Genomic DNA, 16,036 nt, shown 5'->3' with positions numbered 1-16,036 from the left:
AAGATTCAAATATATAACCACACTTCATGAAACTGAGGCTTCAATCATATTTGTTAAATATTAGCATTGATACACCATGTTGAATATGCTAGTATAGATGCGGAAGCGAAAGTATAAAGTGTAGAACACAATAACACACGAGGGGTTACGTGGTTCAGCCTGACGGCCTATATCCACGGAGGAAACCCTAAAGGGCTACATCAATAATATATTAGAGTGTAGTACAAATCCTGTATTACAATGAATCATAACATGTGTATATATAGTAGACTAAACCCTAGACTAATAGACTTCTAGTACAAGTAGGAGACTTGGCTTGCACACAAAGTAGAATTAGGCTTGGGCCTATACTAATGAGCTAATATATCTCTAACACCCCCTCTCAAACTCAAGATGGAAGCTTGATGAAATCTTGAGATTTGATAAGGTTGAGAAGATCCCTTGAATGAAGTTTGGCTCTATGACGGTAGTTTGAGGAAGGCAATGGTCTTGCAGTGTTGATGCGACTTCTAACGGTGACTTGACTATACCGGAGAGTTTTGACGGCAGCAGTAGGAAGCCAAAGAAGATGAATGCAGCGAAAAAAAAAACACCGAGGAAGACAAAGATTGCTCTTAAATATACCGTAAGGACAGAAAACCATGGCCACAGGAAGGTGGCTCTGATACCATGTTAGAAATACTGAATGATTGTATTGTATTTCATAAATTAAAGAATATACATCAGTGCCTTAATATAGGAGACCTATGTGTGCGGTACAAGTAAAGTGTAGTACAAGTACAAGTGTGCTATACAAGTAACCTAGTTGGGCCTAAAGCCCATAACATAATATACGTTAACAGCCCCCCTCAAACTCAAGGTGGATGTGAGACCAGCTTGAGGTTGTCAACCAAATCACGAGTGCGTCCCTTAGGAAGTGACTTGGTGAAGATATTTGCAAGTTAATCTTTGGAGGAGACGGAGAAAAGCTTGAGAGCACCATGGACAAGATGATGACGAATAAAATGACAATCAATCTCGATGTGTTTAGTCCGTTCATGGAAGACATCATTGTGAGCAATATGAATGGCACTCTGGTTGTCACAATAAAGGGGAGTAGCAGAGGATGTGGACACACCTAAATCCTTAAGAAGCCATCGTAGCCAAAGGAGCTCAGATGTGGTATCAGCAAGGGCACGATATTCTGCTTCAGTACTAGAGCGGGCCACAAAGGTTTGTTTCTTACTTCGCCAAGAAATCAAAGAAGAACCAAGGAGAAAGCAATAACCTGTAGTGGACCTGCGATCAGTGGGATCTCCTGTCCAATCAGCATCAGAGAATGCACGGAGTACAAGAGGAGACTGAGCTGAGTAGAAAAGGCCATGGAAGAGGGTGTCCTTCAGGTATCGAAGAATGCGCAGAACAGCAGCATAGTGAGTTGATCGTGGAGCAGACAGATACTGGCTCACCTGATGAACAGCATAGGAGATTTCTGGACGAGTAACTGTGAGATAAACTAGGCTGCCAACTAATCGTCTGTAAAGAGAGGGATTAGACAATGGTTTCCCCCCTGAGGGAGTCAGATGCGCATTAAGCTCAACTGGAGTGTCAACAGTCTTGCTATCAGTGAGTCCAGCTCGAGACAAGAGTTCAGAAGCATACTTAGCTTGAGTAAGATAAAGTCCATCTGTAGAATGAGTGATTTCAAGACCCAAGAAGTAGCTGAGATGTCCAAGATCTTTCATCTCAAATTGCTGATTGAGAAAACCCTTGAGTTCTTGAATGCCACTGAGGTCATCACCAGTTATGATCATATCATCCACATACAGGAGAAGTAAAATAGTGCCTTTGTCAGTGCGACGAAGAAATAAGGCAGAATCATAATGACTGGCCATGTAACCCAAATGAGAGATGGTAGAGCTGAATTTGGCAAACCAAGCTCGTGGAGCTTGTTTAAGGCCATAAAGAGCACGTCGAAGGTAACAAACCTTGTTTGAGTCAACAGAGAGACCAGGAGGAGGTTGCATATAAACTTCTTCATTTAACTCCCCATTCAGGAATGCATTTTTGACATCCATCTGAAAAAGATCCCATTTACGGGCAGCAGCAACAGCTAAGAGGGCACGGACAGATGAGATACGAGCAACCGGAGCAAAGGTCTCTTCATAATCAATCCCATACTCCTGTGTAAAACTTTTTGCAACAAGACGAGCTTTGTAGCGCTCAATGGACCCATCAGAGCGAGTCTTAATCTTGTAGATCCACTTACAACCAACCACAGATTTCCCGGGAGGGAGTGTTACCAAATCCCAAGTATGATTTTTAGATAATGCATCAAGTTCCTCTTTCATTGCAATCTGCCATAAAGGGTCAGTGGAAGCCTCACGATAGGTGTGAGGCTCATGTAGTGTAGCAAGAGCAGTGTAACAATGATAGTCAAGTAAATGTGCAGGAATAGATCTTACTCGAGTTGAGTGACGAGGTGGAATGTCTTGTGCAAGATCTTCAGGCGGAGCAGGAGCAGGGGACCCAAGCTCAGTGTTGGGGTTGGGTAGCTCGTCTTCAACCTGTTCATCTTCCACCTGTTCATTAAAGGGTGAACTAGGAAAGGGATCAGTGATATCTGGTGGTTGGACAGAGAAGTCTACAAGAGAATCAGAAGCAACTACAGGAGGATCAGGAGCAGCTACAGAAGGAATATGTGCCTCATCTGGAAAAAGATCTAAAACAGAGGAGGAAGATAGGGAGGCACGAAAGTGAGAGAGCTCGACAAAGAGGCGATGTTCCCAAAAGACAACATTGCGGGAAACACGAAGACGATGAGAGACAGGGTCATAACACCGATACCCCTTTTGAGTTTCGCCATAGCCAAGAAAACAACAAAGCCTTGACCGAGGCTCAAGTTTGTTATGCTCATGTTGCTGAAGAAGAACGAAACAAGTAGAACCAAAGGAGCGAAGGTGGTGATAGTCTGGAGATGACCCAAAAAGGCGCTCATATGGAGTTTGATTTTGGATAACCGGACTCGGAATGCGATTAATAGCATGAACAGCATGAAGAGCAGCTTCGCCCCAAAAAGGAGCAGGAACTTTGGCAGAGAGAAGGAGAGCACGAACAGTGTCAAGAATATGACGAAGTTTCCGTTCGGCTCTACCATTTTGCTGAGAGGTACCTGGACAAGTTAGTTGATGAACAGTGCCATAGGAATGCAAAACAGCTTGGAAAGCATATTGAGTATATTCAAGAGCATTATCAGATCGAAAAATTTTGATGCGTTTGGAAAACTGAGTTTCAACCATTTTTGCAAAATTAGAATATACTTGCAATAATTCAGAATGATGTTTCATATTAAAAATCCAGCTATAGCGAGAGTAATCATCAACAAAGACAACAAAATATCGAGACCCACCAATACTAGAGACAGAGGAAGGGCCCCAAACATCAGAATGAATAAGGTCAAAGATATCAGTGGATATTGATTCACTAGTATTGAAAGGCAAAGCTGGTTGTTTTCCTAATTGGCACGAAACACAATCAAAATTTTTTGTAGACACTGAACCTAACAAACCTCTAGAAGCTAATTGTTGTACCCGAGAGGAAGATGCATGACCAAGACGAGCATGCCAAAGTGCAAGGGAAGGAATTGAAGAAGCTGTAGCAGCTGCAGCAACAGAAACAGGAGCAACAAGTGGAAGACGAAGGTTGTCCACAGGAAACATACGCCCAACTCTGGGACCAGTCCCAAGCTCCCGTCCCGTCCTCGGATCCTGCACAATACACCCAGAATAATCAAAGATAATGCGATAACCCAACTCAGCTAATTGTCCAACAGAAAACAAATTATAAGAAAGGTCAGGAACATTAAAGACTCCAGGAACCGAGAGATTGGAGGTCGCAACGGAACCTATATTATGACCAGACATTGTGGAACCATTTGCTGTGCGAATATTAAGAGGGTGTGGTGCAGGTTTAAGGTCAGAAAATAAGGACGAGTGAGGTGTCATGTGATTGCAACAAGCAGAATCCATAAGCCAAGAGGTAGGAGACATACCAGATAAAACTGAGAGAGAAGAGGAATAAGATGCATTACCAACCATACGAATGACATTGGCGATGATATTTATAAGGTCATCTCTGGAAATGGTGAAAGTGGATCCAGAAGACTGAGACTTTGCAGAGACGGGAGCCATAGGTTGGACACTCTCAGTGTTAGCAACAGTAGCAGCAGAAATGGAAACAACTGATTTGTTGCGTTGATAGCATGTCTCAATATTATGGCCAAAACGTTTGCAAAAATTGCAAAAACGTTTGTTGGATTGTTGGCGACGATTGTTGCAAAAGGAAGAAGACTTGTCCTTATTCTTCATTTTGAAGCAAAATATGCAAAAATAGACTGCAAAAACGAAATCTACGCGAAAAACTGGGTAAGGAGCACCTGGACTGCAAAAAAGTCAACTCTGCAGAAAAGTCAACGGTCAACGGTCAAAGTCAACGGTCAAAGGTCAACTCCAGTGATGACGTCAGCAAGATGACGTTATCGGATGACGTCAGCTAAGGCTGACGTAGATGACGACGTGGCAGAGATGATGTCAGCGATGATGTCAACAGATGTCCCAGCGGCGCGTGAGGCGCGTGAGCGCGTGGTCCAATCTTCGCCGAAACTTCTGTCGGCGCGTGAGGGCGCGTGGCACGCCTGATGATGCTGATTCCTCGCCGGTGATGTAGATCGGAGCAAGACGAATCCGATGACTGCGGCGGTGAGATGATCGGAGCAACACAGATAGCGCGTGGAAAAGCGGCCGAATCTTTGACAATATATTAGCCCATTAGAATTAGGCTTGGGCCTATACTAATGGGCTAATATATCTCTAACAATATTGACAGCCAACCAATACTGTCAATAAAATATAAAAAAAGGAATTCTGCTCGAAGAAAACAAAATAGCATAGTTTCCAAATCAAATTGAATACATAAAAGACAAAAGCATCTTACGACTTCCAGAACTTGATAACGACAGTCTCATCAGTAAACCTGGATGTACACTTACAGGAAATCCACCCTAGAAGATGCAAACTATAACGGTCTTCTGACACTATAATGGTCTCTCCCTCATTTATGCTAGTGAGTTAGAAGCCGAAACGCTTTAAGTGGTCACTTTGTTGTGGACAGAAAAAAGTGCTGTCTTTTGCAGAAGACAAAGGATATTGGATACAGCAAGTCCAGAAATTTTAGATACGGGAACCCAAATCATCAACAAACAAAAAGAAAACCCACAAAATAGAGACCTGGTAGTTGCCTCGACAAGGGAATCATCAATCGTTATCGTCTTGGAACTCTTCTGTGGCTTCCTCTTCGCCCCTGCATTGCGCCGATGACATCAACTTCTTCTTCGCTGTTGTCATTTTCATTCAGTTGCGTTTACAGAGAGACGGGGTAGTGTTGACTCGGAATACGTTATATAAAGAGTTATTACCGCGAGAATCGTTTGGTCGTTACAGCTCCATCAGTGGCAAACCTATTGTAACGCTTCTATCACACAAGCTTATATGAAAATCAAAGTGGACAGAATAGACGGAATAGTACCGAAGTGGATAGAATTGACTGTATAGTATTGAAGTGGACTAAAGTGGACCGAATAGACCAAAGTGAACCAAATATAGAGCGAAGTGGACTGAATAAGCCCGAACAAACAGAAATAGACCGAATAGGACCGAATAAGACTGAAGCGGGTTCCATTGGTCAATAGTTTGATCCATTAAAATGTAGGCTTAACAAGTCTCTATCTAATTTCAAAGTCATGATATTTGAAATATCCTAACATTGCACAAGCAAATATTTTGTTTTTGATTTTAGGGTCAAATACACAGTTGGTCTTTAAACTTTATAGCCTATAAACAATTTTAGTCTATAAAATTTAAAATGATTTCGTTTAGTAAAATGACATGGTCAAACTAAAAACAAAGTGTGTACATGATTGTCTTAGGTTTGAGAAACTTTTTATTCTATATTGTCCTCATCAAGTCGAGAAATTTCTCACCCAAACTAACATAACCCAAAATAGCTTTAAAATTCAACTCAACCCAACCTGTAAGGGTCAGATTGGAGCCATTTGGTTTGGTATAGTGCATTTTTTCAAAGGATTAGCCAATTACAATAAATATGACCCTAACAATTTCATTCAACCTTATTTGATTCAAGCATGGTTGAAGAGATGGACAAAGAGAGGGAGATTTAGGGATCTTAAAGTACTTCTCATTGTGTTTTTTTTTTCCTCTATTTTATGGTCTATTTGGACTTATAAGAACAAGACAACCGTGAAGAAAGAGCCTTTCTCTGCCATTAATATGGTCTTGTATTGTAAAAGTTTGATTTTAATGTGCAAGGTAGCTAACAGTTCAAAAACAAAGAAAAACCTTGATAGTCGCTGGATTAGCAAGTATAGACCTTTAGAGAGTGTCCCAACTAGCAACCAATCCTATTGGAGTCGAGATGCAAGGGTAGGAGAAGGAAACTGAGGATCCAAGCTTCTTTTGAAAAAAAAAGAAAAAGAGAAGGTTCATGTCCATGGTTGGTTGTTTCAGCTGATCTTTTTCTTCATTTTTAATCTTTTTGTGGATAATTCACAAAATAAAAATGACACCGTCACTAGTAGATATTGTTACAGATTTTCAAGATTAAATTCCGTTAATTGTATGTGCATGCATGCAAACCAAACACATATTATACATAAATAAAATTAGGTTATGTTTGGTAACAGTTTTTGTTTTCTATTTTCAAAAACTTGTTTTTGAGAATATAAAGAAAAAATATTTTTGAAATCAAAAACATGTTTGGTTAGTTGAAATTAAAAAGATAGTTTTTTGAAGAAAAAAATATAAAATACTAAAATATGTTGTTACGTTACCAGGATTTGAACTCTAATACTAACTCATTAAATAAGACAGATTCATTAAATTAAATGAGATTCATTAAATTAAATGGGTGTTTTCATTGCCTTTTGAAAATTAGAAATTGAAAACAGTCTTTTGCATGTTTTCAGTTTCCTTCACAAATTGAGTTTTGAAAATAGTTTTTATTTTCTGTCTATTTTGAGTTGTCAAACAAGTTTTTTAGTTTTAAAAATAGATTTAAAAAAAAAAAACAGAAAATAAGGAGAAAAAGGGCCTGTTTGGATAGGCTGTTCATAAAGGTGCGTTTTTAAAACGAGCGTTTTTAAAACGTGCGTTTTGAAAACATCATTTTAAAAACCACAGATAAGCGTTTGGTAAAAATGTGAAAATATGCATTTTTTATTTTTAAAACTACATTAAGCATTTGGATAAGCTGTTTTAAAAATGGCTGTTTGGAGTGTAAATTCCAAAAAATGACTTAACTATTTTGTTAAGGTTATTTTGTCATTTTTCTTTTAATCAGTGTTTTTTTAATTATTATTGAAAATATGTAATTAAGCCTGACAATTACATTAATAATAATAACAATAATGATGTTGTCGTTTTTGGAATCATGGAGAGAAATTTATATAATTTAAAATTGAAAAAAAAAAGGGTCAAGAGGAAGATATTAAAATGATTAGGAAAATAATTATATTAAAATAATTACTAAAAAAAATAAGCAGAGCTAATTGGTATAACTCAAGGGAATCAAACAAGTATTAAAATAAATTTAAGATCATGAAATAAGTAGAGCTCATCAAAGTCATTGACAAAGAGTTGAAACTTAAAAATGAAGGTAAATAATGTTATCATTAAGTCATCCATTTTTTTTTAAGATAAACAAGTTTTGGCCCCAAAGAAGAGGAACAGTAGTAACCTCCACTTCATGAGGTAAATGTCCCTAACTAATTATGCTACTCCCTTTGGCCCTTCGGGTTGTTATTAAGTTATCCATATAGTTTTAAAAAAGTGAGTATTCAAGGTTGTCATTTTTTTTTTTTTTTTTTATCAACCTCATCAAATCTATACTTCTACCAACAATGGTAAAGTTTTTTTCCCAAAATCTCTTAGCAGCAATGAGCTAATAACGATCATTGTTGACAAATATCTGATACTATTTAACTAATGTACAGAATATGTAGTTTATTATAATATATATATTTTTGATAACCAGTATATATATACTATTGTATTTTTTTTTTTTTTGAGTTAAAGAGTAATACTATAACACAGTTAAAGGGAATAAAAAATACACCAGGCCACGTGAATGACATGACCATTTGGATGGGTAAAAAGTGAACTTGAAGACTTTTCTTTCTCTCCCATTACTGACCACAAGTTTCAAAATTTTGCATTGAGATTCACAGCCGGATAAAACAAAGAAAAAGTGGGATAGAAGGAACTTGCTAGAAGTAAAAGAAAGAGAAGAAGTTCATGAGGTAGCATCAGGGAAATGAGAAGAAGCAGCAGCTTGATTGATCTGCAACGACAAGTGAATTTTTTTTTCAAAGATTCACAAAAGCCTCAACTGCTTCTTCGATTTTTATTCTTCTTCAAAGACCTTCAATTTCTTAGAAATCCAGTATCCAAAATTCGGTATTCGCTACGGTATTGCCGGAATGACTCCGGTACGGCCGGTATTTAAACCGGAACGAATTATTAGCGTTCCTGTACCGGCCAAGGTTCCGGCACAGTATACATGGGGGAAGGGATAAAGCTGGTATTTCCTATGGTATTGGCGATATTTTTATTTTCTGAAGAAAAAAATAGCGGTTAGCCCATCTGCGTCTCTGAAAAGGCAAACCTTTGCAGTGTTTTGTAAACGTGAAAAATCTAGATTTTGAAAACGCAAACGTGCTGATTTTGTGGAGCCAAACGATTTGGCAAATCACGTTTTGTCTAAAACGCGCGTTAAGGCTCTGTGAACAGCCTATCCAAACGGGCTCAAAGTAGTTACCAAATATACCCTTATTTTTTATGATGGATAAGATGATCTTCACACAGATTCATCCAAAAATAAAGATCTACACAGATAATAATCGATTTAAAATATAAACCGGATTTTAAGTTATTGGGCTGCTCACTAGCAAAATAATTTGAGATTAAATTTGTAAGGAAGTAGTGTAAAACTCTAATTATTGAGTTTTACTCATTCCAATCCCAACATGTCATATCATTATATCACATATTAAAGAATAGACACAACTACAACCAATTAATTCTAATATTCATCTAAAAATCTAACCCAATTGCGAATTTATTGAGAAGTTATTAGATGTAGTAAGATGTATTGAGTTTTAAGTAAAAAGTTGATGTGATAATTTTTTATTAGATTGTGTAAAACATGAGTTTCACATCACATCTTTATCAATTTTGGACTCAAATAATTTATGAGTAAAAAAATTAAAAAGTTAACGTTGCACAATTACGGCGAAAATGGGTAATTACCCATCAAAATCTAACTATTTAGTTAATAGGGTCCGTTTACAAACTATATATATTTTTAGCAACTCGAGTCTTAAAGACTCGATTTTGGGCCCCTAAATCGAGCCTCTAAGGCTCGATTTTTATGCGTCGTTCCTGTCTGATGTGGCACTTTGTCCAGGTGGCGTCTACATGGAAATCGAGTCTCTAAGACTCGATTTACATTTAAAACGAAAACAAAAAAAAAACTACAAGGGCAGCAGGAAAAGAAAACCCAGAAACAGAGAAGAAAGCCAGAGGAAAAGAAACCCCAAAAACAGAGAAGAAAGCCAGAAAACCACAACGCGTTCATCAGAGAAGAAAGAAAAAAAAAAAAAAAAAAACCCAGAAACAGTCGCGGTGCGACCTGGGTCGCGCGCGGCCTGGATCTATCGCGCGGCGACCTGGTCGCGCGCGGCCTGTGTGTGTCGCCATTCCTTCTTCTTCTTCTTCTTCTTCTTCTTCTTCTCTTTTCTTTTTTTTTTCTTTCTTTCTGCCTTTTCTTTCCGCTGTTTCTGCATTTTGGGTGATTAATATTTTATTTTTCGGCGGAAATCGAGTCTTAGAGACTCGATTTCCATGTAGACGCCACCTGGACAAAGTGCCACATCAGACAGGAACGACGCATGAAAATCGAGCCTTAGAAGCTCGATTTAGGGGCCCAAAATCGAGTCTTTGAAACTCGAGTTGCTAAAAATATATATAGTTTGTAAACGGATCTTATTAACTAAATAGTTAGATTTTGATGGGTAATTACCCATTTTCGCCCACAATTACGAAAATCTCACAAAGGAACAAGAAGTCAAGAACAACTATTTACTTTTCATCTTAAAAGGAGAATGCAAATCTCAAGCTTCCAAATAAGATAGAAGCCTCCCAGGAGTCCACGCCTGACGCTTCTGTCCTAGAAAAATAGATGTCATGGCTCATGTCATTAACACACCCACTTTCAACTTTTTCTTGCAACTGAGGACCCTTGAAATTCTATCATGTTTTGGGTTGAGTTTGGCATTAGGTTACAACTTTTTCTTGCAACTGAGGACCCTTGAAATTCTATCATGTTTTTGGTTGAGTTTGGCATTAGGTTACAATTTTAGCTTTTATGTACAGTTTTTTAAAATCTCAATTGTGGGCTCAAAGTCTTAAACTCCCTTTTATTAAAAGGTAGAGTGGAAAGGATAAAAATTGAACTCAGGACATTCTACTTTGATATCATGTTAAATTACCGATTATTCCAAAATTTAAGCTATTAGAAATTGGTAAATATAATTATTTAACCATATAATTCTAACACATTTTTAGCACAAAAAATTTATGTACATGAACCAAACTGAATTTTAAATCCACAAACCAGCACACCCTAACCTCCTTCAACTTTGTGGGTTGCAACTGATTCTACCTCACAATCTCATCCCACTTCAGACCCTTCATCAACTCCACCAAGCTCACTCTCTCACCCTCCTCTTCAAACCCATACTCCTCAATCCCAATTTACTCATCCAACAACTTTCAAAAATGCTTCCACTTAAACATGTCCCCCATCCTTACAATTAGACGCTTCATTTAGCCCAAATTTGTTGCTCAATAATAAGATTGTGTTTGAAAACAACTTATTTTTGGTAACTTATTTGTATAGTATTTATTTAAAAAATATAGTTTTTGGTAATTTTTATGTTAATATGTATGACAAAAAGTAAAAGGCAAAATCAACTAAAGCAAAAGCCAAAAGCCAAACAAGCTCTAAGCATATTATGAGGCAAAAAAGAATTTTTCACTTTTTTTGGGGATCTTTTTTATTTTCTTTTAATAACATGATAGGTGGGACCTGAACGTCCATTAGAGAAAATATAAGTGACCGTTTGGATTGGGTTAATTTTCTTGCGTGTCTGCGTCTGTGTTTCCTTTTTTTTTTTTGAGAAGCGTGTTTTAGCAAAACTGAAGCTTTTCTAGTAGGTCTTGTGCACTATTCATGGGACCCACAAACCTTTTTTTTCAACAAAACTTTCATTAAAATGAGTCTTACGGCATTATTCACACATTTAAAAATTATTTTACTACAGTGTTTTCAATTTTCAATTTTCAGTAAAATAAACGGTATCCAAACACACCATAAGTTGAAGTACAACACAAACTTTCTTTCTTAAAAAAATTTCCCTCTTAAACAAAGAAAAAAAAATCACATGGATATCTAGTTTTTTTTTTTTTTTTTAATTTTTTTATAAATGTTTTATAAGGACAATTATCAATCTTGAGATATTTAGTGACATTGACAAAAATATAAAATTAGAAGGTTATTAATTTTTACGATAGATTAGATGATCTTCACACAGAGTCATCCAAAAATAAAGATCTTTACAAATAATAATTTGTTTAAAATATAAATCTGATTTTAAGCTATTGGGTTGCTCACTAGCAAAATAATTTAAGATTAAATTTAGGCGAAAACACCATTTTGATCCTTACATTTTGGAGTCACAATTAATTTAGTCGCTACATTTTGGTAACAGTCAATTTGTTCTCTATTATTTTCAGCTTGCAATCAATTTAGTTCTTACCGTTAACTTACTATCGAAAAATGCCTACATGGCAAACAGTAGGTACACGTGGCACACTTGAAACTAACATGTCTAACAAAATAATAATTAAAATATTAATAATTAATTGAAAATTCCACATCAGCAATTAAAAGATTAAAAAAAATTAAAAATCAATATTTACCTTTTTATTTTTCATTACATTTTCTTTTTCTTAGCAACCAAACTTGCAAAAACAAAATCACCTTACAAAATAACCCAAATCAAACCCAGACTCAACTTGGATGGTTTTGAAATCGTTCTCTCATAATCTACAAAACAAAAAAAAAAAATCTAACAACCCATCAAAAATCATTTATATTTTAGAAGAGTTGTTCCAAATCCATGCATCCCATTTTCTCCTAAAACTTGAAACCATCAGCTGGAGAAGAAGAAGAAGAATAAATGGGCCCAACCTGATTCTAGATCCCCTCCCCCACCACTGCGACCCCTAGTGAGAGAGGCGCGAATCAATTTCCCGCACCGCACCCAAACGATACGATCGAAATGTTCGTTGGAAATCCCAAAGGGCATGACAGTCCTCCAAGCGTGCAAATTAAAGTGGCCGTCACGCACCGATTGTCCACCATCGCTGTTGAATCTCCATGAACGCCAATATGAGTGAACCTAGGAGAGAGAGAGAGATAGAGATGAACTGAAATATGCGTTTGGGGATATAGATGGGTGTTCTTGAGCTTGAAAATCCTCTAAACTGAACTCATCTCACAATTGAAGTTTGGTTTTGATATGGGGCTATGTTTCATTTGCGTTTGTTTCCCGAGAAAACCAAGTAAAAATAAACAAAATCAAAGAACAGAAAGGAAAAGAAAAAGAAAAGTCCTTAAATTTGTTTGCTTCATTTTGTTAATCGGGCTTGATTATCATGTTTTCATAAGAACGAAGATGGTGTCATTCATAGATGTAATTTCTTAAATTTGATGTGGCTTAGTGCTATTTACTTGGGCATGACTTGTGGGAATTTCTCTTATTTGTGTTTTGCGTATGTAATTCATAGAGTCTGGGTTTGATCCGGTTATTTTGTATGTGTTTATGTTTTGGAATCTTTGGTTGCTAAAATGCTAAAAAAGCTTTTTTTTTTTTTTTTGTTAATTTTTCTAATTTATATTTTTTAATCATTCACTTGTCGACCGGGTATTTTCAATTAACAATTATTATTTTATTAGTCATATCAATTTCAGATTTGCAATATGTGCCCACCATTTACTATGTAGGCATTTTTTATTAGTAAGTTAATGGTAAAGACAAAATTGATTGCAAGCTGAAAATAACAAAGACCAAATTAACTATTACCAAAATATAGAGACCAAATTGACTATGACCCTAAAATGTAAAGACTAAAATAGTGTTTTCTCCTTAAATTTATAAGAAAGTGATGTAAAACCCAAGTTTTAGTCTTTCAAATCCCTACATATCACATCATCATATAACATATTAAAGAATAAGCACAACTACAACTAATCAATTCTAATACTCATCTGAAAATCCAATCCAATTAAGAATTAATTGAGACGTAATAGATGTATTAGGTTTTAAATAAAAAGCTAATGTGGTAGTTTATTATTGAATGGTGTAAAACTTGAGCATTACACTTATCCTTATTTAATTACGACTCAAATAATTTGAGAGTTAAAAAATTAAAAAGTTAACGTTAGATAATTACGGAAATGTCACAGAAGAACAAGAACAACTATTTACTTTTCATCCTAAAAGGACAATGCAACCCTCAAGCTTCCAAATAAGATCGAAGCCTCCCAAAAGTCCACGCTTGGCAGTTCTGTCCAATAAAAATAGATGTCATAGCGTATGTCATTAACACACCCATTTTCAACTTTTAGAGGGTGAGTTTCGCATTAGCTTGCAACTTTAGCTTTTATGTAAAGTTATTTAAAATCTCAATTTTTCTCTTTTTTTTTTTAAAAAAAAAAAAAATTTCAAAGTACAAGTATAATTTAGCACACTTTCAGCAAAAATCTAGATAAATTGTTCTCAAACAGACCCTTAGAATACACTAACAACTTTTGCTACAACTTACTTACATGACAAATTGTGAATAATATAACAAAATAATGAGTCCACAACTCTACTCATTACAATTTGCCATATGACAAAAGTTATGGTAAAAGTTGAGTTACTAATAGTACTTTTTGCTCACTTGTTCACAAACCTCTTCAGTCTTCTCAGTCATTCTGAACAGGTGAACAATGCCACCGGTAGTACTCTCTTCCTTAACCAACCCCTCTAGAATCAAAAGATGCAGAACTGACCACTTTGGAATAAACCCCCTTGATATCAAAAGATGCTGAACTGATCATGTTGGAATAATCCTTTTCATCAAGCTAAGCCATAGAAGACTTGGGATTCTTGGGGATCATTGAAGGTGTCTGTGGGGTCAGGCCAAATGGGAAAAGGGCTTAGAGCAAGTCACAATTTATTTGTATATGTGGGAATGGAAAAAGATAACTCACAATGGGAGATCCAAAGAGATATGACCTCGAAACGAGATCGTAGAGTAGGAATAATGGGGGAAATTAAAGTTCATTCTAGGATTCTTTCTAGAACAAAGTTTCTCTCTCCCTCTCTGATTTTTCTAAACCCCCTTCACCATGGGGTCTTCCTCTATCTATATTAGTGTAAATAGTGGGCTAGTAATGATGGTACTCTGCTCTGTTAGTTATCCTCCCGTCTTTTTAGTATCATAGTGGGAATAGTATGCGGTTCATCGTTCATACCTACTCATTTCAGTAATCAATGTGTGAGCTCTTGTAGTCCCCTTCTAATGTCGCCACTGTATTTACTTCTGATTGGTATTATACCTTAAGGAATGTGCTTGGTTGGGGGCACATTTCTAGGTATGTTGCAATTCCTGGCCATATACCTCAACAGGCCGATTTAGGTGTGATTCTCCTCAGCGAGTGCAATTGGGCCGAATGAAGTTCTCTAATATGACTAATGGTTTGACAACTTGGGCTCAAGTAGGCCTTTTCCCTCTATTGGTTGTTCTCTATTATCCATTGGGCCTCTGGACAAACGGCCCAATATGGATAATTTATAACCCTACAGTGTCATATTCAGTTTGTTCACAAAGAAACTCATCAATTTCCTGATTTTATTCTCTGAAGCAATCATACACATGGGTTGTTTTTTGAATGCTGAATAAATCTCATCCTTTGACAATCCAAAACTTCTAAGAGCCTCCACTTTTTGCTCCCACAAAGATTTACTCATAACCGCCATAGAATTTTTGGCTAGAACAAAAAGTAGATTATTGGGATCAAAACCCAATTTCATAACTTCTTCAACAATCTCACTTAAACCGATAATTCTTCATAAGCATCGATTTGGGTTGGACCAAGAACATTTTCAAAATTAAGGACATGGGTACACCATGGCTTGCCAACATTGATATATTGGGCTGTAGCACCATTTCCACATTACATTCAAGCACAAGGAGCGACTTAGTTTTCGAGACTCCTTTCTAGAGAATATAAGGCTCGGTCGATAAAATCTTTGCAATTTCAAGTTCTGACAAGCGCAAAGATTTGAAAAACTCAAACTTTGGCTTAAAATCCTTATGTGCATTGAATAAATACAATGTTGGACGCTTCATGGTCAAATCTGATACTTGCTGACCTCTGAAACCATGAGTTCTAAAGAACTCAACCACATTGTATGCATCACTTTCAGGCAAACGTGGGTCTTTGTTAGGCATTTTGCCAAGGCTAGTACTGGAAAACGCCAATGACTCAAACAACTCCAAGTTGGGCTTCAGGGTATTGTCTAAATCAACCAAAAGCAAGACTGGACGACTAGTAATTAAATTTCAGTTTCATACAAAATGCTTCGTCAATTCAAAGACATTGATAGCAAACAAACAAAACCATTCTTATTGTTCATGAAACTAGATGCCCAAAACATAGTAAAAATTAAACAGGGCTCTTGATCAAGATTTCTTTAGCTTCGAGATTTGTAGTGATCCCTCACAGATTTCAAGTAACAACTCATTCTGATGCTTAGAGAGAGAGAGAGAGAGAGAGAGAGAGAGAGAGCAGAGACCAGGAGACAGAGAGA

This window comes from Quercus lobata, chromosome 2 (genome assembly GCF_001633185.2).
Source record: "Quercus lobata isolate SW786 chromosome 2, ValleyOak3.0 Primary Assembly, whole genome shotgun sequence".
Lineage (NCBI taxonomy): Eukaryota > Viridiplantae > Streptophyta > Magnoliopsida > Fagales > Fagaceae > Quercus > Quercus lobata.
Note: the sequence above shows the minus strand (reverse complement) of the source record.